The sequence below is a fragment of the Dipodomys spectabilis genome, unplaced genomic scaffold (genome assembly GCF_019054845.1).
Source record: "Dipodomys spectabilis isolate Male_0828 unplaced genomic scaffold, ASM1905484v1 ptg000297l, whole genome shotgun sequence".
NCBI classification, from domain to species: Eukaryota; Metazoa; Chordata; class Mammalia; order Rodentia; family Heteromyidae; genus Dipodomys; species Dipodomys spectabilis.
The window spans coordinates 21,028,757-21,053,494 of record NW_024870974.1 but is presented as its reverse complement, the minus strand read 5'-3'; positions in this window follow the sequence as shown (position 1 = coordinate 21,053,494).

The following is a 24,738-nucleotide window of genomic DNA, read 5'->3' as shown; positions in this document are numbered from 1 at the left end:
CTCTTAACAACATCTGTCTTTCGTTTGCATTTCAAAATCTACATTGTCCTTTCTGATGGGCCACTCCAATACCATTTTTCTAGAGGGTATTCTATTTACAACTCATCCACTACTCTAAATGCTGAAAACACTTGCCATCTATCCCATATCCTAAAGAAAGCCCAAGATCCTACTTCATCCAGTAAAGGTAAGCCTAGCCCAAATTAGATTTAAAGTCCTTGGTCATATTGGTGAATTATAGTCTAACATTTTTTAAATTCCCAGCAAAGAAAAGATGTATGAGAGAATATTATCTCTGCATTCTCTCTGGCAGTAAACAATAAAGACTAGAAGGCAGAGACACGAAAACACAAGCAGAACCAGGACATAATTTGTGAGCCAAGAGACTCTTAAAGCCCAGCAACAAGTCTAGTTTTATATAATCTCCTTCTTTGTCTGAGAAGAGTGAAGAGATAGACTTAATTTGTCTTCCTCTGTTGTTGTTGTAAAGAGGGACTTATATATTTTAATGAGTTACTCTTTATGACCATCAAACTCAATAGCTCATAAAGTCAAACCAACATATACAAAATGAAAATATGAAGTAATATGTTTATTCCATACTCTGTCCTCATCCAACCTGAAAAGAGCAGAGAACACAATATGGTCCCTTTTCTGTTGTCCCAGGCTGAAACTCTCCGCAGACAGCGTAGGTCATAGGTAACACCCATGCCCTATATAGACATTGCCCCGGGGTGAATCTCATTTCCATATAGATTTGTGTCAATGTTTCCAGATGTGTCTGACGACTGAATTGTGGGATTTACTATGGAAGCAAGTTATGATAGGTAAATGTAGCTATCCTTAAGCAAGTTGCCTAATCATAATTGTGAACTCTAGCAGAGACAACACTGACTCATTAGTGGGGGGTCAAAATTTCACCCTGTGTCTCACTTCTTCCATCCTGCATTGTGAAATACGATAGCTTGGAGGGGGAAAAATTGTTTTTGCAAACTGTGTCATCCCTTTCAAAATGCCATCGTCCCAGGCTCCAGCATTGCCAGCCGAGTCATCTATCTTCACCACCATGGTCACCTTTCCATGAGCCAAGTCACTGTTTGAATTGCACTGGACCCTGATATATTGCAAAGATGCCCCGTGAGCACCATGCGAGGTGCTGCCACTGAGCAGTGTATAGGAGGCTGCAGCCCACCCCCGTGCAGTTCCCAGTCCAGCAGGAAGGTCGCAGGGGCAGAGCAATCTCCCAAGTGCTCCTTGCCTTGCCTTCGGTTCTGTAACAGGTACAGGGACGGGGGGAGGATCGGGCTCGTTCCAAGTGTCAGGGAGAAATTCTTTGAGCAAGGGATCGCTGTGCTTACCTATGCCCAACACATTGTCAAACTCATGGTCTCAATGATTAGTGAATGATCTAGTGGAAGCTGAAAGAATCAAATGAAGAATGAGCCTGTCAACCCCGTCAGTAGAGCAAGGCCGTGGGCCAGGGGAGTGTGAAAGGTAACCAAGGTAGGGGTGGGGGGAGGGAGGAGACTGAATGGGAAATTTAGTGGGAATGTATCCTGTGGCTTTGCTCTCTACTGCAGAAAGATAGAAATCTTATTCTGATGTGCATAAAGAAATATCAGATGCAACGTTCTACCACCAACTGGAGAGCTCAAGTCCAAAGTTCCTTACCTTAGATTCCGGGTTCATAACATTTCCAAGAGCATCGTCTTCCATGATCTATTCCTCCCAACCCTTCACAGGGAGAAGCAAGAGGTCTTCATTTCCCGTATCACACCCACTTGGCCCAGGTGATTTCTGAGAGGCCGAGGCCCCGAGACACGAGGCAGAAGGCCAGCACTGGACTCTGGGCACAGCCAGAATTGGTCTGGGGTCCAAACCTGGGCATAGAGAGGTTTTCTCAGAAGAAGGATTTTCTAGGTCCCTGTCCACTGAGGCTCGTTAAAGGGACGCCCATGACTGTCATGGAGAAAAAGTAGAGAGAGGAAGGCCCCAAACAAGTCACCAGGGCTCTGCCGAGCCACAACGCGGCACAGGTTAACACAGGCTGAGAGGTTGGGACTGCTTGGAGAGAGCCAGTCTGGAAGCACAAGCGTGTGGCGAATGGTCAAGGTGGAGCTGTACAGAAGCCGGGAAGAGAGGAAAACTGCTGGGTTTGAGGCGAGGCTGAAGAGGTGACAGCTATGAGCCTGGAGTGGGAACACGGAGATTGTGCTATGTCCGCCATATCCTTTCCAATTCATGGCCATCTGCCGAGTCCCTGGAAAGTCAACGCTCCTACGTGTCTATGAAGGATGTACCAGGCTGATGTTAAAATAATATTAAGGGGCTGGGAAGGTGGCTCAGTGGTAGAGTGCTTGCTTTGCATGCATGAGGCCCTGGGTTCGATTCCTCAGCACCATATAAACAGAAAAAGCCAGAAGTGGCACTTAGCCTTGAGCTGAAGAGCTGAGGGACAGCGCCCAGGCCCAGAGTTCAGGCCCCACAACCAACAAAATAAAATAATAATAATAATAATAACACTTTAATACATTTAAGATTCTTTGCACTACCCATAACAGTTTATCTATATTATTGTCTTTTTAAGTGTGTTTGTCTGTCTTGGGCACAGACAACATGAAAGAGCTTTGGAAATGTTTTACTCTTTTGTCACCATTGCATTAAATTGAAAAGAGAAGCAAGGAGCCACTGGAAATTTTGTCCAAATTCAGCTGTGTATTTTCCTATGTTCTATTGACTTCTAAATTTATTTTTAAGGAAACATGAGCCTAACATGTGGGTTGGAAAATTATATGTTATTCAAGAAATAAACATAAAATTTAAGCATGTATTTTTATTCTATATTTTAATTATTTTCTTCGTCGTCGTCTTCTTCACGCAATTCTATTCTGGTCTTTTGTTTGCTTTGCCCAGATGGCAAATGCATCATTAAGTTTCTCCAGCCTGAATTAATTATCTTTTTATAGTAAACGAAAATCCTCTCCTTTTGACAAGGAAGATGTGTGTGCTGTATGTATGAATAAATAAAGACAGCTGTTGTATACAGCCTTATTAATAGCATTGCCTCAGATATTTCATCTGAATAGAATTCCAGTCTTTGCAATTTAACAGAAGCTCTTCATGCCCCTCAGGTTGCTGAAGGCTGAAAGTGACAGACCTGCCATCCACACGGTCATGCTCACGGCTCGTAACAGTGAGCATCGGCGGTGTGCGCGTAGACGGATACTGCCTTTGCTGATCATGGCCCCGACTCCTCAGTGCTGGGCATGTGAAGAGTCTGGACCAGCAAAGCATCTCTCCTTAGAGATAGAAAGTTAACATGCTGACAGCCCGGCGTGGCCCAAATGGCCACAAGGAAGGAGCCCATTCCCTGCTTTGCAGTTGGAGGGCCTTTTGATGGGTGATTCAGCCACTATGAAAGAGCCTTTTTGCTTTGGTCAGAGAGAGCCTATTTGTAAAGTGGAGAACCTCTCTCACCTTACAAAGAAGTGTTCTCATCTCTGAGCTGGGGAAGGTCAATGGAGGAACACTGCGTAGTACATTCAAAATTTAAAAAAACACTGTGCTTCATCACAGACTTGATAGTTAATAAAATACTATTCATTTATGACTAAGGGGATATATGTCCACGTTTGCGGAAGTAAATTATATCTAAAAATCCCTATGAACGAGATATTTAAATCTCACCTTAGAAAAACGTGTTGTTCGCCATGGAAGGTACTAGCATTCTGACTTGTGTTACTCAACTTCCTGTCTCTACCACAAAGCTTCTGAGTGCATGTTATTATTTTTAAATTTAATTTTTATTGTCAGGTGATGTACAGAGGGGTGACAGTTACATACTTAAGGTAGTGAGTACATTTCTTGTTGAACATTGTTACCCCCTCCCTCGTTTTTCTCCCACTTTCCCTTCCCCTCACCCCCCCTCCCAGATTTTAAAGTGGGCCCCTGGGTGTTGTGAATGTGATCTGAACTAGGGAAGGGAAGGGGGACAGCACAATGGTGAGCCAAAGGACAGAGGCTGAACCAAGGCCACAGCGACTCCAGACAATATGTTGGAACTGAATGCGTTTTCAATAGAAAAGGTTATTGTGGCTCTTAGTCTTTGCAGTTCTAGTTCAAGATTACCCAGATACCATTGCTTTGGAATGAATGTGGAGATGACCGAGCGAAACCATTCACCAATGGTCAGGGAGGAAAAGACAGGAAATGGAGACCAGGGTTTGATCATGTTCTTTCTCTTAAAAAAAAAAATGATTTAATTGTCAAGGTGATGGGAGGGGGTCACTAATAAGGTGGCAAGTACATTTCTTGTCAAACTTGTTACCCCCTCCCTCGTTTTTCTCCCACTTTTCCTCCCAAGTTGTACAGCTCATTTCCGACATCTCGTCTTGTGAGTCTCACTGCTGCCTTGGTTCATCCTTTGTCCTTTGTCCCACGTTTTGTGGTTCCCCTTCCCTTCCCTAGTTCAGATAAATGTATATTCAATAGCCAGGGTGCCCAAGGCAAATACAGTGATCATATGCTCTTAAGTGACTTAAAAGTTATGACTAATTTCTAGGACAATTTCTGACATAATTTTTTTTTTTTTACCATTACAGTGCTGCTAACAGAAAACGTGTACTTGCTTTTGCCATTTTTAAGTTATCTTCCAAATGTTTTAATACTGGTTTCGATTTCTTCATTAGCTTAGTCGCCTCTCAGCCTCGAACACGGAGTCTACTGATAACCTGACTGTCCCTGCTCGGTATTTGTCTGTGTGTGTGTGGGGGGAGGTCTCTAACCTTGAGCAAGTAAACAGGAGTGTTTATCTGCATGTCTAAGTCTTTTACAGGAGTAGGAGCCTAGTTTTTTCCAGATTCTTAGGGTGTTCCATGAATCCACGTAATTAAAGAATGCTTCTCAAAGAATTCCTATTAAGCCAAAGGGCCAGGCAACCTTGTAATGTTGTCCAACTTGATTTGTACTGTAATGTGTGTCGTGTTAAACTCTGGTTAAAATGCAGGTTCTTGTGCAGCAGTTCCCCGAAGGCCTGATGCTGTGGGTCCAGGGGTCACTGAGAGCAATGGCAGTGTAGAACTCATAAATATCATCAGAGACATTTGGCTGTCCAAGCCCGGAGGGCTCTGAGCTGCTCCAGGAATTCACAGCAATGGTGGCAAGCTGGGTAGCAGCCATGGAGCCGTGGGAGGCGTTGTCTTCCTCATCTGACCCTGGGCAAGTCCCTCCATCACTGGATCACTCTGCACCTGTGGTGTAGTGTTTCAGAAAGCAATGTGCTCCAGAGGGGGTGAGACTGATTGGACTGAGTTCATGTATGGCCGTGTGGGGATGAAATCCCCTCCTGTAGGCCTAATAGAAACTAATTTTTTTTGGGGGGGGTCCGGTTGTGGGGCCTGAACTCTGGGCCTGGGCGCTGTCCCTCAGTTCTTCAGCTCAAGGCTAGCGCTCTACCACTTGAGCCACAGCACCACTTCCGGCTTTTTTCTTTTTGCTTATGTGGTGCTAAAGAATCGAACCCAGGGCCTCAGGCATGCAAGGCAAGCGCTCTACCACTGAGCCACCTTCCCAGCCCATATAAACTAATTTTTAAAAGGCCACAAATGATATCATTTGCCACCAGGATTATTGGGAATTAAATTAGATGCCAACTATAGCAAAGATTTGCAACTAAATACTTCTTCCTTCCTTCTTTTTTTTCTGGAAACTTTTGATTTTATTTTACTCCAGTGAGGGAATTATTTAAGAGCTATCATCACCATAACTGAGAATTAATATGCTGGTTTAGAACAAGTTGCCCTATTTAAGCTCTCCATTTAATACTTACTGCTTTCAAGTATAATTAGAGTTCGTGTCTTTCCTATCCAGTAATCTTCCAAACAAATTAGCCAAATGCTGTGCTTAAAAAAAACAAAAAACAAAAATAACACCCAACAACTTAGTTACCAGCTGCCTTGGAGAACAACTGCCCAAGTCAACAATCATTTGTGATACATTAAATGTCATTTCTACAGTGAACAAATTCCCAAACTCCTTCTCTCTCTCCCCACCTCATTTTCAAGATATCCGATCTGGTAGATTTTACCTAATTCATTCAAACGAATCCTGCCATTTTTACCCTGTTACCATTAGTGAGCAGCCGCTGACATTGTTGGCATTGCTGGCCAGCATTCGGCCTCTCGTTTTACCCTTCTCGCATTGCTCAAGAATCAGATATGGGCAGCTCTTCTTTCCTCACAACTCTGACCCAGCAGTGGCGAATCACAATCCCCGACTGTCAGGTGAGCTGGGAGACTGAAGGCTTTGGAATTAGTCACGGTTATTTCTTCTTGGCAATTTACTGTGTCGCCTTTGCTAATGAATGATTTCACATTCTCATCACTAAGGACAACTTAGTCACTGCTTTTTTATTACTAAGGTATTATGGTCATGGTTACCATGGAACTTACATTAATTTGACCTATTATGAAATTCTCATTGGCAAAACCCCTGAGCAGGGGGTAGAAAATCACTCTAGTGGGGGACACCGTGGCTTTCATTTATGCTTTTTTTTTTAAAGTTCTCAGAGTTGCTGTTTGTGCACATAGATCACAGAATTTAAAAAAAAAAAAACAGAGAGGAGAAAAAAAAGACTATTGTGCTGTTCTTCAAGACTATTAGGCTCAAGGTTACCAGCCAAACATAATTCCAGTTTAATTTTCCCCTTACAACCTAATTCTCTTGTTGTCAGGAACACCTTTAATAGAATGTCACTTCAAATCACAGCACTACAAAGGCAGGCGCTGTAATCTACATTAGCTACAACAAGAACCCCTTTCCCCAACCCCTCAAGCCAGCGTGCACAGCAGGCCCTGTATGCACTACCTTTGAGCTCGCTGAATGCCCACCACGCCGTAGCGATGCTTGGATGGACACCAGCCTCCCCTGTTCCTCGCAAAAGTGACTTTTTTTCTGAACCATCAGAGTTGCTAGGTGAGGATCCAGGGTAGAAAAAAAATATTTCTGGTTCCTGACACATTTGTTTTTAACTTTGGGACAGAAAGCAACTTCTTTACCCAACTCCTCAGAGTTACTTAGGAGTTCAGGATATTCCTGCGTCCTTCAGCCTGGGACTGCCTTTACTGGCTTACATATATCCGTAAGACAAACTCCCAAATTCTTCATTATTGAGATACTATTTGGAGAAATCTGTATTGGTATTTGAAACACAACACTGCAGCTAATACATACACGTTTGGCCATTGATAATAAAGTAGAACAGACTAAAAGTCACCCATAGAACTTCAAATAGAAAATTTAAAGAACACATCTCTGGCACTGCAACTCTATAAAAAAATTATGACTTTCTTTGTGGTATAATAACTGAAATATTTCACTGGTAACGCATGCAAGCAAGAACCGACCTTGTCATTAGGTGACAAATACGATCCGGATAATTGCTTACTAGTCATAAATCAAGACGGCGGAATAATCTTTGATTCTAGAAGTAGTTGACAACTATGGAAGGCATTTACATGGTTGCTAATGGAATTGGTTGCAGGGTCAACAAACTGACACCACATTTACCATCAAATGCAAATTCCAACAGGATTTCTCCCTTGTGTCTAGAATATGCACTGTGAACCCTGTCATGGCTTCATTTCCCTGTTTCAGAGCTGGGTTGCTGAGAGCTCAAGGAATTCAGGATGAGGAATGAGGTGGTGGAGCCCCTGAAGCACTTTCCTGATCCCGGGTTGAAGGATCCTATAGGAGGTAGGCAGGTGTTGAGCGAGACCACTGCCTTTCACTCCCTTCAAGACTCATGTCATGATGTTAGCCAGTGACTTTTCCTGGTCTCTTGCCATGACTCACACAATTCAGCACAGCCTGGATTCACCTGGTGGCTCATGAGAGCAGATTGTTGGAACATGATTGCGCTTCAGGCTTCAGGGATCTAGAGAACAGGAAGGAGAAATCATTCGGCATTACTCACAACATAGTGTAGAGGCTACTGTTGAGAATCGCTGGTCTATTATGAATCTCTTTTGGAACACCCTGCTTTGGGGTACTTATAACTTTATTCTCAGAGTCTTCTTTGCTTTTTTAAAAATACTTTTTTTTTCCTTTTCAAATTAGAACGTCTACTCCAAGACAAAGAAAACTCTGTCTTCCCAAGGTCATGTGTAATTAAGTAGTAGAGAAAGGATGTGGACAGTGTGTGCTCAAGTTGATCTTGATAGAAGTTATCTAAATAGAAGCTGTAGATAGATGAAAGAAAGAAAAATAGATAAATCCATTCTTGAAAGTGTTTGAAAGGCTTTAAAATAGCCAGTGCGAGGCTTAATTATCTCTAAAAGGCGGTGACACACAAAAAGGGGAAGAATAAGTTGGAGTAACTCCAAAACCTGGTGGAGAAGGGTAGTCTCCTACCTATTTCCCTGACCTCTACACTTTTCACAGTTGTTCTTGACCCTTCTCTTCCTTCTCCCTCCCAGGAACTGCCTACATGGTCTCTGCCACCATCCCAATCTTCCTTCCTGTTATGAAAACATGGAAGAAGGTCAGTATGCTGTTCAGTGTTTAATTCTCTCATTCTAGCTTCTTACTGGAGAAAAGCTTCTATTATTTTTTTTACCTTAAGTGCTGCACAGCCTGCTCCCTTTAAAAGCCCGGATAAAATTATTTCTCACTTTTGCTCCATCTTCACTTTCTTTAAGGCCCTAAGAACATGATATTTTTCTGTACAGCTGCTTCCCTAAATAACTTTAAAAAAATTGTTACTCTAGGTGATTTGCTGTAATGCTCAAGCACTCACCCAGGGGAAGACGAATCAAACAGAGGTGAGGACTGGTGTTGAACATGAGCACGGTCCCCAGCAATCTGCTGGGGAATTCTGGGGGCTCAGTGAAGGTCTGCAGAGGCTGTTATATTCGAGAATTATCCAGGAGACATGACCCTGGCTCTTCTGCCGTCTGCAAGGGTGACTTAGATTTGTTGTGACATTTCAGAAGTTTGTGAGAGACTTGGATGATCTTTGAAGGTCATTTGGGGGTCTGTAAAACCTCAGTGCATCTCAATGCTTCTTGCCAATGAGAACAATCTCTGGTAGTCTGGGACCCACCAGGTCTGCCTGGATTTCACATTTTTGGAACTCCCTGGCCCTGAAACCATTCTGCATGCAGCCACTGATAAACAATGCCACTCAGAACTCACCTGAAACCCTGGGTTTTGACCATAGATATTGGCTGCGAGTGCCACAGCTTTCGGAGCAGTTTCTGGGGAAAACGCATGTACGAAACAAACAAACAAACAGACCCAAGCATTTATGTAAACAACCATCACTAGTGTGGTTCTGGCTCCTGTCCTCTCCCGGAGGGAAACCTTGTAAGTCATCTGGTGATGGTTCCATGGCCTGTCTTGTCTTGAATCCTCTGAATCTTGGTCCTCAGTGCTGCTTAGGCCCTGGATGGAGAGCATAGGACTCAAAATTTCCTACCTTTAGGGAAGATTAGATTTGAGGACCCTTAGGCTGGATAACTAGGTTTCTTTCTCCTCCCTTAAGCCCCTTAGTTGGGCGAGTATTTTCATATTTTTGCAAAACGAAATCCCGGACTCAAAATTTCCTACCTTTAGGGAAGATTAGATTTGAGGATCCTTAGGCTGGATAACTAGGTTTCTTTCTCCTCCCTTAAGCTCCTTAGTTGGGCGAGTATTTTCATATTTTTGCAAAACGAAATCCTATTTTCCCAGTAAGTCAAGTGTGAGCCAAACCTTCTCCAAGGCTCTACCATGGCAGCTGAGCTCATCATTTCTTGCTATTTTAATCAAAAACCTTTCAGTGACATTAGCAACACTAACAAGCAAATGTGCCAAAAAAAATTACATTGAAAGGTAAGCTAGGGGCTGGGAAGTTGGCTCAGTGATAGAGCTCTTGCCTTGCATGCATGAGGCCCTGGGTTCCATTCCTCAGCACCACATAAGCAAAAAGAATAAAAGCCGGAAGTGGCTCTGTGGCTCAAGTGGTAGAGTGCTAGCCTTGAGCTGAAGAGCTGAGGGACAGCACCCAGGCCCAGAGTTCAGGCCCCACAACCGGACCCAAAAAAAAAAAAAAAAAAAGAAAGGTAAGCTAGGAGTAAAACCTCCAGGGTGTGCTTTTCCCCACACAGGTCAGTGAATCTGTTCCTCACAGCCCTTTGAAGGAATCGGTGAGTGGGCTACGGCTGTAGGGAGAGAACTCATACAACAGAAACAGGGTGCCGAAAGGGTAGAACTCTGGTCACAACTGGGTGAGGATAAAGGGAGTCAGATAGGCAAACAATCCAAGGAGAAGCTGCGTGCTTGCTCCCTGGAAAAGAGCTCTCTGGCTGAAAATTTGACTGATTTCTACCAGATACCGCTCAGTTCCTCTCCCTGTGACACTGGGACTGGGCTTTCAGAGGCTGCTGTTTATGCTACGCCCACTGCTGACCAATCAGCAATGAGGAGAAGAGCTGCCTGCCTGTCCCATTTGCCTATAGGAAGAGAAGATTCTGATCCTGCCCGAGGGTTTTGCTTCTTGTCCCTTGATAGTCAAAACTCTTGTGAATTTGAAAAGTGTATTCTCTTATGAGCTTGCTTGTGTTGCAAACAAGCCTAAAATGTGGATGTACAAAATCCAGATGGAGCACCATGATCCTAAAATAGTTTTTCTCTGAGCTGCGCTGCTTTGACTAAAAAGACTCTTTATATTCATAGGTTAGGATTTATTGTCACTTTTGTTTTGTATTTTAAGTAAGAAAAAGGCAGGCTAACCTGGACCCTCATTTAACAATGCTAAACAATTTGAAAGACAAGTTAAAATACCATATTATAGATATTGATGATTTAATTTGCCACAAAAGAAACTGAAGTTGGAATTTCTTAAGAGAATTTCCACGTGATACTAGCCAGTTGCATGACATCAACCCAGGAGGTCTTCATAGCTAAATAAACTTTAAAAACTAGAGTGCTTGCTTAAGAAAGATAGGTTGGAGCCAGTATGTGGGAAAACGTTTTTTAATTTGTTTACAAATCCAAAGAAAACCACCAAGTGGATGTAGCAGTTTGTGATTTTCTCTCCCTCAGCGATTGCTCGACTCCTCATGTAAAGACAAGTAGAGAGATCAGTTTAATTGCAAATGTGGTCCTTTTATATTCCCCCTTGAAATCACAAGGGCTCAAGATCACTTGTCTGAACCCCAAGGATATTACCGCATAATCCAGTAAAAGCTATTTTAACAATATTTTTATTTAATTTTTGTTATAGTTTATTCAAAAAATCTGTGAGTAGTTTGTAAAAGAGGTCTCACTTTAACATGTTAATTGATGAGCACCATGCTTCTTGATTATGTTACTGCTTCCAGCATTCACCTCCTCCCCTACATCTTCCAACCCCACCCATCGCCACAAGTTACCTGCTTCCATCTTCACATATGTACATTAAGAATTATGACTGACTTCATCCCCCCAAATAGGATCATCAGTCATTGGGTCAAGCCATGACTGGAGCTCTACCGCTGGCACCAGGCCTCCACTTCTGCCTTTCTGTGGGTTGTTCGGAGTCTCATGATTTGACTACCACGCTAGATCCCTGCCTCGACGCTCAGATCTCAGCCTCCTGAGTAATTGTCTTTTACATCTTGATGAAATTGGCCACTCACCCAAAGGGAACAAGATAAGGATGTCAAAATTATCTTAAAGTCTCAGAAGTAATATCAGGATAAAGCACGAGTGTTGCCAAGCCTTTCAGGTGAGATTTACATCTTCAGCAGAGTAACCGGGAGGAGGAAGATTCCGCAGACACCGTATGAAGGACAAAGGAACTTTTAAGGATTTTTAAAGTGTGAATGTAAGCATTTTTTAAAGCGTGAGTGTAAGAATTCATAAGCCCTACACATTCAATTCACAGATGGACTCTACGATCCCTGGCACTGTTCTAACCCAGGCCTGCACAGGTGCACCTCAGGAAACAGCCAGGCGGCCTCCAGTCTGAGCTCTGTGCCTCCCTCTCGCCTGGCAGGAGAACAAACGAAGTGAGGAAAAAATCATTCCAGGCCTTGTGGTATGAGAAGACCTCTGGTTTTGGAAGGGGCAGAATAGCTGGAAAATGACCTTTTGAAATGCACAGTTAGGGAGCTTGTTAAACTATGGTGGCCGAGAGCAGGCTGACTCACCTCACAGGAAGTGGGAGCATTGCACAGAGTAGAAAGAGAGGGGGCAGCCATGCACTCCAAGAGAACCAAGAGAAACTGACCACGCACAGGTGCCCAGGCCGAGGGGTCCCCGGGCAGCGGACCCTGTGGGGGCCGAGCTATGTTTCCACCATCAGAAGAGCAAAGGTCTCCACACATAAGATCATGCGGTTTCAAAAAGAACACAAAACCAAAACTGTGGAGAAATCAAAATCTTCTGAACAAATGATGATTAAGGAAGCAGATAACCTTACTTGCAAAGAACAGAACTTTTCACATCATAAACAACAAGCAATTTGAGATGATTGCAGATGTAAGCCCGAAAGCTGGAGTCATAAATCTTTTAAGAATGCATCAAAGGAGAGCCTTCCCTACTTAGATTGAGAAAAGATAGCTGACTATCCTCAGAAAGCCATTAGCCATAAAAGAAAATAAATTGGTAAGGAGAAGGTCATCAAAACTAAAACCTGTGCCTGAAAATTCTCCATGAAGAAAATACACAGGTAAGCTTCAGGCTGGGGAAGATATTCTCAACTGAAGGATTTGACAGAGGATTTTTTTTTCCTGAAATATAAAAATAGCTCTTAGAATTCAATAATAAAAAGACAACCCAAACGGTAAAAAGCTTGAAAGTTACTTTCCCAGTGAAGATGCACAAATGACCGACCAGCTGATGAAAAGATTCTGAACGGCTTTGCTCATTCGTGAGTTCCAAAATCAGCCAGCTGTGCAACTCCAATACACACACTAGCTTACTAGCTGCATGCCAATGACAGGGTTGGATGGGCTGTGGACCATCTAGACTTCTCATTTGCTCTCTGGTTGTGTCAAATGGTACACCAACTTGATCACAGTGTGGTGGTTTCTTATAGGTGTGGAATATACTTATACATCACTGCAATTGCACTTATACTTGTCACGATTTATAGTGTTGGTTTATTCATGGTAATATCAAACTGGAAAATCCTCAATATCAAAGAAAGGGAGAGGAATGGGAATGTGATGATACACTGAAACACTACACCATAATAAAAAGAAAGCAGTAATGGCATATGCCACAGTTAATCAATTGTCCTATTAACCATTAGGCAATTTACCAGAGCATTTATGTGAACAAAGAGAAGGCTTCATTGCCTTAAGGTGGGGTTTGAACTGGTACATGGGACAATTCTGAGAGTGGTGAAAGTATTCTAGGCCCAGTTGAGGTCCAGGTTAGACTAACATGCATTTGCCAAAACCATTGACACCAGCACTTCTGTAGCTATGTAAATCATATCTGACAAAATTGTGGCATTGTTTTTACATTCTCCAATGTATATATTTTTTATCAAGTAATTATGACCCAATATGTTTTCAGTGGAACCTAATCATCATAATGAAGCTAGATTTCAGTCACCTTTGAAATAATTTTACATAAATGACTTTTTTTCTGCCAAAGTCTTGGGGAGGGGCAGTTAACTAATTCATGTTCACAGATAGGGACCCAACCTTAAATTGAACTAGCATAATTACAGAGTGTGGGGTTCAGTTGTCGGTAGGCAGAAGGCTGCTGTTCAGCCTGGCAGTGCTCACGGATTCATTGTCCACATGGAGCATGGCTTTACTGCTGGAAATGGCTTACACAGCTTACACTGGGGGCGGTGGGGGGTGAGGAGGGGAGACTTCATCCTTATTTTCCCATAATTCCTTAAAATGTGAATATCCCAAAATACTTAGCCAACCTTTATTTATTAGACCTCTTAGCCTTCCTCAGATGGGCTCCCAAACACATACTGAGAATTCACGTTCATTTGTTAACAAATGTATCAAATTCATTTACCTAAGTTAGTGTTGTCTTTGGAAGTCCTTAGAATTAGACATTAAATCAAACACTTTTTGCTTAAGATCTTTTTTTATACTTTTTTTATTGTGAAAATACTGTACAGAGGGGTTACAATTACATGGGCAAGATAATGAGTACATTTCTTATCAAGCATTGTAGTCTCCTCCTTTGTTTCCCCTCCCCATCCCTTCTCATCCTCCCCCTACCCAATCCTCCTCTCTCCGCCCCCCCCCCCCCCCCGCCACCAAAGTTGGAAAGTTCGTTTTCGACATAACAACTTGTACATCTCATTGTTGCAATGGTTCAACCTGTATTCCTATTTAAATGATTTGTTTTTTCCCTTCCTCTCCACAAATTATACCAACATCAAATATAGTGAAAGCAGGGGTTATACCATGGGGGAAGGATATACAAAGCAACAAAGAAATAATCTTATAAATGTGTTAGAAACAATCGCATGAAAGAAAAAAAACATTTGAATACATATCTTAGGGTTCATTTCCCTAACATCAACTTATCTGACCTTTTCTGCTTGACTCAGACATATACTAGTTATTGCAAATAAGGAAAACCATGGGACCTATGTTTCTTTGGGCTTGGCTTACTTCACTTAATATAATTTTTTCCAAGTCTTTCCATTTCCTAACAAATGGGGCAATGTCATTCTTTCTGATGGAGGTCTTTAAGATCTTAAGAGCTAATTTTCAAAGCCACCTGGGAAAAAAATGCTCATTGCAGGTTTTAAACAATAGCTTGGTCATGTTCTTTGTTCAAAAATGGTTATAAATCATACCTGATTATCCATTGGAACATCTAAGTAAAGTGATGATGATTTATTTCAATTAAGAATATTTACAAGTCTCATTTGTAGACCCTGGTTCTTTCAAGGAGCTGCTTCTTGTCAATCTAAAGGTTGAGCAAGTATGAGAACAGTTTATCTGAGCCAATTTGAGGATGGCTAGCTTCCTGGAATAAATCTTGCAACATGATATCCAGAGGCTGGTGTTCACAGATAATAAGAATTTAAAAAAACTTAAGAAATAGGAATTGTACAGGTTATGAACTGATTATTGCTCCATGATGCTACACGTTCCATGGATGGATTGTCATGAGGAGAAAAAGTCTTTCTGTAGGTTGTTGTCAGAAAGCCTGCAGAAGCAGGCTTTTGCCTTAGCACATTTAAGTTCAGTTTCTTTTCCACATGGCAGTAGTCTTCAGTAAACAAATTGTCTTCAACAGCCGTCAGTAAACCTTGAGGAAAGGTAGGAACCTGTTTGACTTTGTTTCATGCAATATCTTCCTTCAACACCAGTTTCAAAACTAATTTTGTTGGGTCATAGATAAGGGAGAGGAAACACTGAATAAAGATGATCAATCATGTATCAATAACCATTGTGCAGGCAGAACTTGTGGGTGTATTTTAAAAAATTAGTACAGGAAGAAATAACAATGGGACATTTTTAGAAGGGGCAGTCTACATGACCCTGCAACTTTAGTGATTGAAAGGTTTTGGCAACCATTAAAACTTCTAACTAAATCAATGGTGTTGGCACGTTAATGCAGAAAATACAAGATTCAGGTAACAGAATGGAGTTAGTGCATTTTTCTCCTCCCTGGCTTCTGGCTCGATGTACAGCATTCTTCAGAGACTGTATTGAGGCAGTGGTTTGTAGAGAAGAGAATCCAGTAATAGGTGATGATGGCAGACCTCTTTTTCAGAACCCAGACCTCATCTTCAGCATGCTCGTGTAACTCTTCCTTCCAGTGCTGACCCCCATGAGTTCCTGTGGACATGCCACATTTACTGAGGAGGATGAACTATAAGCACCTGGTACCTGACCTCTACTGTCATCAAGACAATCTCCATGCTTTTATATTTGACCAGATTCACAGCTGGAGCTAAGAGTCCATTTGAGAGGCATTGGTGAGACTTGAATAACACTGAGCATATTCAGATTTTGCTATCTGCTTCCAGCAGAGCGCTGCACTCTGTCTCCAGGGCTGTTTTCTCATCAACAGACGGTGTCACAGTTGATTGCTGTACTCTTGTACCAGCATATAAAATCTAAAACAGCTATCCAAGGGTGCATTAAACAGAGAAGGACTGAGTCATTCTGTCTTACAAGGAAACATATGGGAATCCATGCTTCCTAATAAAGAAAACAATGGGGGTGGAGGCAGCCTCCAAGGAATTAATCTGCACCACAAGCTCCCAGACTCAGGAAACAGCTTGAAGAGTGCAGTGCGGCTGTTTATTTCGTCCCTGGGCAGCGCTGTGAAGTAACACGGCATTCTGAGGACAGGAGCTGAGGAAGGCTGAGTAACTGGCTCCTCCCCACACCCAACACTCAAGGCTACAAAAATAATCATTACGACATTTCTTCTGCTTCCAAACACAATTTTTCTTTTAGTACTCAGATTCTTTATAGAGCTTGGTTTTCTCTTTTATGTTGGCTCTTTCTCTATAGGTCTGTTATCTTTGGCTGTTGCTTTCTGTTTAAGACTTGTGGGCTAGATTTATTTTTCTTGGTCGTGGTTGGAGGCATTCTCTGTTATGTGGGGGATGTCTTCCACATCTTGTCTCAAGGATCTTTGAGACTGTGTTCCTGGTCTTGTTAACTGGTTGTCTCTTCTCTTTCAGTATGTGGACAAGGACTCAAGGTAGTGGTTAAATTAATGTAATGGTGGCTAAATGTAATGATACAATTTGAAGAGCTGTATACCAAAGGGCATTTCACTAGAAGTTGCCTCTCCTGGGACATTTCTTTCATGGTAAACACTCCAAGGGCTAATATAATGTTGGCACAGATATTTCACATTGAAATTTCAATATTATCTTAATATGTAACTGTATATCTATCTATCTATCTAATTTACAAGCTCTGATTTTGGTAGCTATCTTGAAAACATCTTTATAATATGTTTCTGAGAAATTGAGAGCAGTCAAAATATAATCATAGTAATATAAGTAAAAAGAAAAGAGGATTTAGATGAAATAACAAATGAGCCATTTGTAGTAAGTCACTATTTCTTCTTTCTGGAATGTTCTTCTTCTCTGTGCTGTACTTAGTCTTCTGTTCCATGTCTGATTTGAAGTCAATCCGCCGTAGGCTCTACATTTTTTTTTTTACCAGCACCTCGCTCATTTTCTGTCCCTCACATTCCTTTATGTTTTTATCACAGTATCACGGAAAGCACATTGTTAGCGTCTTCTTCAGTCAAGTGTCAATGATACCGAGGACAAGGATATTGGCCAGTTTTATCGATCTTTTTCCTTGTAGCCCAGGACAAATCTTAGCATGTAAGAGTACACAATAAAAATTCTAAGATAAACTAGTATGGGGAGATATGAACCTACTGCCAACCCCCAACAAGGGGACCTTTGACCATACACAACCCTTTAAAGAAACTGTTTAAGCATTAAGGAAAAGTAAATATTTATACTTCAAAAAGCAAGCCATATGTTTCAATTAGTAATGTACAATAATACAAAGATTTAATAATTAATGAGATAGAAATGGCACTAAAAATGTCAATGGCACGCTTAACAAAGCCTTTTTTAATACCTCAGGGTAGAGCAATAGGAAGTGTGGAGCGTGACTGTCGACAAAATACTTTATGTTCAGTCGTGGCAGTGGAACAAGGTGACGGGTGGAGACTGGGTGGGAAGGGGAGAGGAGGGGGGACAAGGGGAGAGAAGTGGGAAGAGGAAGAAGCACGTGTCACCCAATGGGGCAGTTGAGATGAAAAGAAAACCTAAATTGTTTACTAAATTACTGTTTAAAATTACCCATCAAAGCTAGAGAACGCAGACCACAGAGTAACAGAGACGTAATCCCACCCTAAATACATCCACCAGAGTAACAGAGACGTAATCCCACCCTAAATACATCCACCAGAGTAACAGAGATGTAATCCCACCCTAAATACATCCACCAGAGTAACAGAGATGTAATCCCACCCTAAATACATCCACCACAGTAACAGAGACGTAATCCCACCCTAAATACATCCACCAGAGTAACAGAGACGTAATCCCACCCTAAATACATCCACCACAGTAACAGAGACGTAATCCCACCCTAAATACATCCACCACAGTAACAGAGACATAATCCCACCCTAAATACATCCACCAGAGTAACAGAGACGTAATCCCACCCTAAATACATCCACCACACCGAAAGTAAAACGGAACTGACGGGACATGGACTTCATGTTAATATCAGAAAACTGGAAAGGGGACATGAAAAACCACCTTCCATTCAGTAGAAAGAAGTGACTATTTTATTTTAAGTGTATAATTTAATGCCCCTTGTAAAATCTGAATTCCATTTAGTTCATTTTAAAAAATCACTTTATCGCTCTTATCCTAACTTCTTTGTGGGAGTGCAAGAGCTTTGAACTCAGGACCTTAGGCTGGCTTGGCAGCTACTCTACCACGTGAGCCACATGCCCAGCCCACGTATAGTTTATTTAAGACAATTCATATCAAACAATGGAGATTCAGTGACAGAGGATAAAGGGCTGGTTCTCCTTCCACATCACCTTCTCAGTCTTTCTCCCCGTCTCTCTGAGGGGCGTAGCACTGTTCACCCCAAACTTCCCTGCCAGGCCCAGTCATGCCAGCTGCTCCCTCCAAACTCAAGCCACCCTAACCTGAAGATTCAAATTCCAGCAGGTGTCCCAAACATGCTCAGCATCTTTGTACTCTGTGTGCTCAGGAGAGAAGAGCTGTATCTGAGGGATCTTTCTGGAAATCTTTTCTTCCAGGGAAAATGATTGGAAATTCATTCTGTGTATGGAAGTCTCAGTTTAGCCTGGTGCCTATCATCTAGCTACTCAGGAGGCTGAGATCTGAAGATCACCGTTCAAAGCCAGCCTGAGTGGAAAAGTCAGTGAGCCTCTTAGCTCCAATGAACAAAACTGGAAGTGACGCTGTGGCTCAAGTGGGAAGTACTAGCCTTGAGCAAAAGAAGCTCAAGGACAGCACCCAGGCCCTGAGTTCAAGCTCTAACACTGATACGTGTGTGCGTGCACATGTGCAGACACACACACACACACACACACACACACACACACCCTGAAATCTAAATTTAGTACCATGTTCAATGCTTTTCCTCAAAAAGAGTAGGAGACATTTTTTTTTTTTTTTCAGCCAATGACAAGGACATAGTCTATGCTAATTTTTTCTTTACTCTGTCAATTTTTGGCACTAAGGATTGAGTTTGTAGCCCTGAGCTCTGCAGGGAGTCTTCTGCTTGTGCTGTATCCCCAACCCTTTTGGTTTAGGGTTGTTTTTTGGATAAGGTCTTGTACTAAGTTTGCTCAGACTTGCTTTAATCCTCCATCTTTCTACGTGTGGGTCTCCCTAGTAGCTGGGATTACTGGTGCACCCGCTTGTGCAACTGTCTCCAAACCTCATGTCTTTTTTCCAGTGTCTATTTTTTTATACTAGTTCCTAATTTGAATTTCATCTCCTGCTTTTAGGGTCATATCTTTACTTTCTTTGTCCAAGAAAGCTACATAAATGCTTCTAAGATGAACTACATTAATTTGGTGGTTTATTTATTTATTTATTTTTAAACTAAGCCTTTTCCTCCTTTCAGAATTCTGTGCTTGAGAGTTTTTTCCCCTCACTTTAAAACGTAGTTTGTCACGCCCAGGTATTATCTCTGTTCTGCCTGAGTGAAATCATATGGCAACTATAATTTGAATTAATACCAGTGAGCAAGAAATATATTGCCATCTATTCAACTGAGCATTTCTGGTCTTTTCCTGGAGCTCTCCCTGGCCCTCTGAGCCACAGCTCCCTGTTTAGCCTTATTGTTCTAATTGCACTGCTGACACTTTGGGCTGTGGGCTCGCTCCAGAGGTGCACACACACACACACACACACACCAGTTTCCCAAATGAGTTCCAAACTCAATCCATCCTTCAGTAATTACATTTGTAGATAATGGAAAAGAAACCATTAACACAGAGTGCTTTTAAATCATAATTAATTGCTCATGCAAATGCACTGCTAAATTTGGATGCTCAATTAAACAGCTAATTGCACTGAAAATGAAAGTGTACCCTTAAATGGAGGGCCACGGGCTCCGGCCCACCTGCGTGCGTTCCTCCCGCACACAAGCCTCCGCTTCCTTCCTGGATGCACTTGTAGGTAGAGAAAGAAAGAAGAATAAAAAGCTCCCACCGGCAGAAGGTGGAAGATGTGCCAGTCATAGCTGTCACCCAATCTCCAGCAGCAACACACGTGGTCTATTTTAAACCAGATCTTTTGAAGATCAGACATCCTGGGGAGCTCAGGAGTTTTAAGCACCTTCACAAGCATTTTGCTTAGGAAGGAAAGGCCATGCTCCAATGAGAGGCCATTCTTTGAAAATGTACTTCTACAATATTTGATTCCTTGAAGCTTGGATAGCAGACACTGGCAGTTGCAGTAGAACATTTAAATTACCAACATTATAACTAATACATGCATAGCCTCCTATTTATGGAATAAAGATAACATAATATATAGTATATATTAAGTGTATAGGTATGTGTGTGTGTGCATATATACATGTATATGCTAATCTCATCAGCTCTGCATAACATTCCATGAAAGGAGCAGGAGAATGCAGTCAGCCACGTGCAGATGAGCAAGAACCTGATTCAGAGAGGTCACAGTGGTTTGCCCAGAATATCCACAGGAACCGGTTTATCCATTTTTCACACACAATCTGTTGGTCTCTCATCAAAGTAGTGGTTAAGTATTAAAACATGTTCTGTGAAATAAGTGAGTTGAAAATGTCCAGCACGCCAAGATAAAGTTGCAGAGTTTGTAGCTGTTGTGTAAATGCAATAAGAACATCAAAGGCATTTAGACCAAGTGAAGTCCATCCACAGATGCCTGTATCACAGACTCTGAGCCATAATGAAGGCATAGCAAAAGTTAATTAAGGTTGCTGATCAGCTGACCTTAAAATGGGTCCTGATTCATGACTAAGTGTCCTGTGCAGCAGAAAAGGAAGGCAATGCGTGCAGCCCGAAGGCACAGATGAACGCAGCGTGGCTGGCTTTGAGGATAGAGGAAGACATCATGACCGAAGGATGGAGGTGGCTGTGGAGCTGGTCACAGCCAGAGAATTACTTCTCCTAGCAAGCCTGCTGATAGCGACGACACTGATGTTAGCCAGTGGGACGGGTATCAGACTTCTGATGTCAAGAATTTTAAGTAACAAATGTCCACGTGGTTAGTTATTAGTGATATGGCAACCATAGAAGGATTACACAAGTTGTTCTGTCTAAAATCTGAATTACAAGCAATGGCTTGCAGAATGAATGAGAGACATCTCCTTCGTGCTTGACTGCGCCAGGATGATATCCTACCCACTCCTGGCCTGTGCCCCTCACCTCTCCCTGTGTTCGTTTTCAGAAACTCTCCCTGATGCTTAGCTGAGCGCTCACTGGCATTTACTGACATTGCTGGTCAGAGGAGATTAGCAGGATCTTGCAAAGACAGCTATGTCTCCTTTTCCCTTGACCTAAAACCTGCCTGTCAGGCTGTCTGAGAATGTCCACCTCATGGTGACATAAGCTGCTTAGATGAATGACGAGGTGTCCTTTGGACATCAGGCCTATTACAGATGCTGCTGGTCTTAGGATGGATGACACCCTGACAAACCTGCTGTGACTTATAAGTCAAAAATTCCTGTCATACACCTAACCTACCTACTGCACTCCACAACAGCTTACCTAATACTGTCCTTCAATGGAGGAAAGAAATAAAAATGGTTGGTATATATGGATGGTTGATGGGAAAGAGTAAGGAGAGAGAGACAGAGACAGAGACAGAGAGAGACAGAGAGAGAGAGAGAGAGAGAGAGAGAGAGAGAGAGAGAGAGAGAAAGAATATCCAGTCTCTGGTAATTTAGGGGCTATGGGCTAAAGTGCTTTATTTGCATGGTCAAGTACCAACGCGTACCACACACAACCAAATACAAATTCTAAAATGGTACTGAGATGACAGCAACATAAAATCGCTTTCAGGAAGGTAAGATTCTCTTAAGAGGATAGGTTCAAGTTCCTAAGAGCCCTTTTGCCTAGAAGTACAAGAAGGACCCGAAGAAGACGCAGGCATGTGATGCCCAGGCCATGAGTACAGGTGGCTATGAAAACCTCCTAAAGCCCTGGGGGGGATGACGATAAGATCCCCAAACAAGTCAGCTTCTAGCTCCATGGCGTTTCCTGCATCACCCAGGCCAAGTATAGGAGGCATGCTAGGAAGCGCACTGCCAAGGGCGTCAGGATCTGCTGCCCAAGGTCAAACCAAGGCCCAGGCCCAGGCCCCAGCTCCAGCTTCAGCTTTAGTTCTGGTTTTCAGTGAGACTCGCAGAGGTGCCCAGCCTCCACAAAGACGGCACAGTACAGGGCTCTGCCTGCCAATACAAGGACAGGGCGACAGATAAGATGCTGGGCTGCCGTTGGCAGGGGCTCCCTTCCTGTGCTGTTTGTAGAAATAAAGCAGAGCTAGGGAATCCGCTGAGAGAGAGATGGAGAAGGAGAGAGGGGACAAGAGACAGAGAGACACAGCAAGAGCCAGAGGCTCTTAAACATCTGGGAATATAAAGAGATAATTAAAATCAGAAACTGCTTCAGCGACATTTTTTTTAAGCTGCCATTTTGACAATGGCTCTCGGTGGAGGCTGCATGGCGGTGGGGCTGGATCAAGAGCAGGCATGTTCCATTTGACTTAAAAATTACTTCCTTCAGAAATCCTACCATCGCTTCTCTCACATGTGTAGAGAACAACTTCATATGAAAATCACTGTTGAAAAAAATATTTGTAAAGGCAACATGTAGAAAACACCCTGAATATATTTGAATAGGAAACTGGACAAGTAGTAACAGAAATGCTCCATGTTTGTTATGCACCAGATGCCACTTCACATTGTGAATGTATTGACTAACTTCTTTCCTCAGATGAAAGAGGTAGAGATGATCGTCACTCTTGAGAAAATGGAAATATGGACTATTTAGCCTATGGGAATAAAGCTAGCACAGGTAGAAGACCCAGGATTTGAATCCTCTAACTGTTGGTAGAGACAGAACTTGTTCTGCAGATTTTTTTTTATTACTGGTGAGAAACAGAATGAGACCTGTATACGTGTTTTTGGAATGATCTCTAGTCCAAAGTTATAAGTGGAAAGAAAATGAAATACTATATTAAATATACATATCCTCTGTGAACAAACACATACATACCTGTTTAGGCAAATTCCACTTGGAAGACTTTGAGAAAAGAGCCTGTTGGCTGGATCTCAGTGGTTGGAGACTTACTTTTCATAGTAAGCGCTTTGATATCTTATGGATTTTATGTGATTCTATTGTCGTGCACGTTGAAATTTTAAAGTAAGAAAATAAAGATGCGAAAGCACTAAAATAACATGTAGGTGTTCATTGACAAAACCCAAGCTTAAAGGACATGCAAAGGTTTGTACATTGTGGGAAGAGGAAGAGGGCTTGAAGAAGAGCACACTCGTACAACGTGAAGCTATGCAGAAAAACCACCGTGTTTTTCTGTTTTTCTTAATTCTACCAAGGAAACACCAGGCGTGAGATCCATTCCCTTCATATATTCACAAGTTAACAGGATGGGATTTCTAAGTCTACGCACATTATTCTACAAGAGATCATCTGTCATTGCCTGACCTCTATACTCACTTAGATTTGTCAGCGTGGGATAACAAGCATTTAGTTTTGTTTACATTCTGGAGTCTAGAAGTCCAGGATCAGGTGTCTGCACAGTTGGGCTTGGGTGAGGCCTATCTTCCTGGTGTGCAAGTGGGCTCCAAATTGACAGGTGTTCCCATGACCCCTTCTCATGGATCCCAGGAAAGGGAGAGAGCAAGCTCTCGTGTGTTTCTTTTAAGAAGGCCGCTAATCTGGACTCACCTGGGTTCCATTCTATTCTATACCTCCATTTAACGTTAATTTGGTTCTCTGAAGGCCCTATCTCCAATAACATCCCATCATGTATGTCAGTCAAGTTGAAGGACCACGCACAGTAATCCCATAGTCCCTTTCCTATAGACCTTGAGTGCCCATTAACAGTTCATGTGCTGAAGATGTTGTGGCCAGGCTGTGGTGCTATTAAAATAGAACTTTAAGGGGCGGGGCCTAGTGCAAGGAAGTCAGGTCCTTGGAAGCATGCCCTGGGACCCTGGACCACTTTTGTCTTCATCTTTGCTTCCAGATGTCAGGAGGTAAAGAGGCTTCCTGCATTAGATTTCCTGTCTAGCCACAGGGCCGAACAACCAGGATTTGAAATCTCTGAAGCCATGAACTAAAGAAATATATTTTTCTTCCCTCAGAGGAGCTGAATTCCTGATCCTTAAGAGCTACGGTGGAGCAGATAAGAAGAGTCAGCACCAGAACTAACAATGCAGGTGGATATGGTTGTTTGTTTTTTTAATCCTTATGTGTGAGCTCCTCACCAATCAGTTAGTTCTGGTAATCTGAGTAACACCTTATCATTTACCAAATGCTTTTTGTCACTGACTTGCTCTTAAGACATTTATTTTTACAGAACATTTTATATCATGTTATCACTATTCTATTCAGAAGCCAGTGTCATTTGCCAAAACTGGAAAGGAACACCATGAAAACAAAACCAAAAAACCTGCTGGTAAATTGTTGCTAGATTTTGTTGTCTGCCAACATTTTAAGCCTGAGGCCTGA